Here is an 870-nt window from a genome sequence, read left to right as displayed (position 1 = left end):
CCCTTCCTCTCTCCCTCCCGCTCTGCTCCCACTCTCTCTCTCTATCACTCTCTCTCTATCACTCTCCTCTGCTCCCACTCTCTCTATCACTCTATCACTCTCTCCCTCTCCTCTGCACTCTCCCTCTCCTCCCTCCCTCCTTCACTCCCTCTCTCTCTCCTCTACCTCTCCCTTCCTCTTTCCTTCTCCTCCCTCTCTCCCTCACTCCCTTCCTCCCTCTCTCCCCTCTCCTCCCTCTCTCCCTCACTCCCCTCTCCTCCCTCACTCCCCTCTCCTCCCTCACTCCCCTCTCCTCCCTCACTCCCTTGCGCCTTCACGCTCCCTCCCCCTCTCTCTCACTCCGTCCCTGGCTGCTGGCGGCGACAGGAACCCGGGGAAGGCGTGAGGGCCCCACGGCGGAGCTGCTTCGTGTGTGTGTGTGGCCCCCGCGGCAGACCTGATGCGAGCTGCAGCTTATGTCCCCACTGCGGAGCTGCTCGTCGCGGCGGCTTGTGTGTGTCCCCACGGCGGAGCTGCACCAGGAGCCCGAGAGAGAGAGACAACACACGCTCCGCTCGCGCGCCGTCAACCGCCACCGCTCGCGCTCGGTGTCTGCAAGCCCGAGCGCCCGGTCACTCCCATTGGTCCGTTCTCCTTGGTCACGCCCATTGGTCCGTACTTTCCGTCACGCCCATTGGTCCGCTCTCTCGATCGCGCCCATTGGGTCGTTCTCTCGGTCACTCCCATTGGTGGGTTTCCTCACGCCCCGCCCCGGACCCGCCTTCGCTGCACGGTCAAGCGCTCTGATTGGACAGCGCCCTCAAGACCTTGAGCGTCTCCGATTGGTCGGCTCGGCGATAGCCCGCCTCCCCACCGTCTGAGTGACAGCTT

Source organism: Callorhinchus milii, unplaced genomic scaffold (genome assembly GCF_018977255.1).
Source record: "Callorhinchus milii isolate IMCB2004 unplaced genomic scaffold, IMCB_Cmil_1.0 Scaffold28, whole genome shotgun sequence".
In the NCBI taxonomy this organism is placed as follows: domain Eukaryota; kingdom Metazoa; phylum Chordata; class Chondrichthyes; order Chimaeriformes; family Callorhinchidae; genus Callorhinchus; species Callorhinchus milii.
This window is presented reverse-complemented; position numbering follows the sequence as displayed.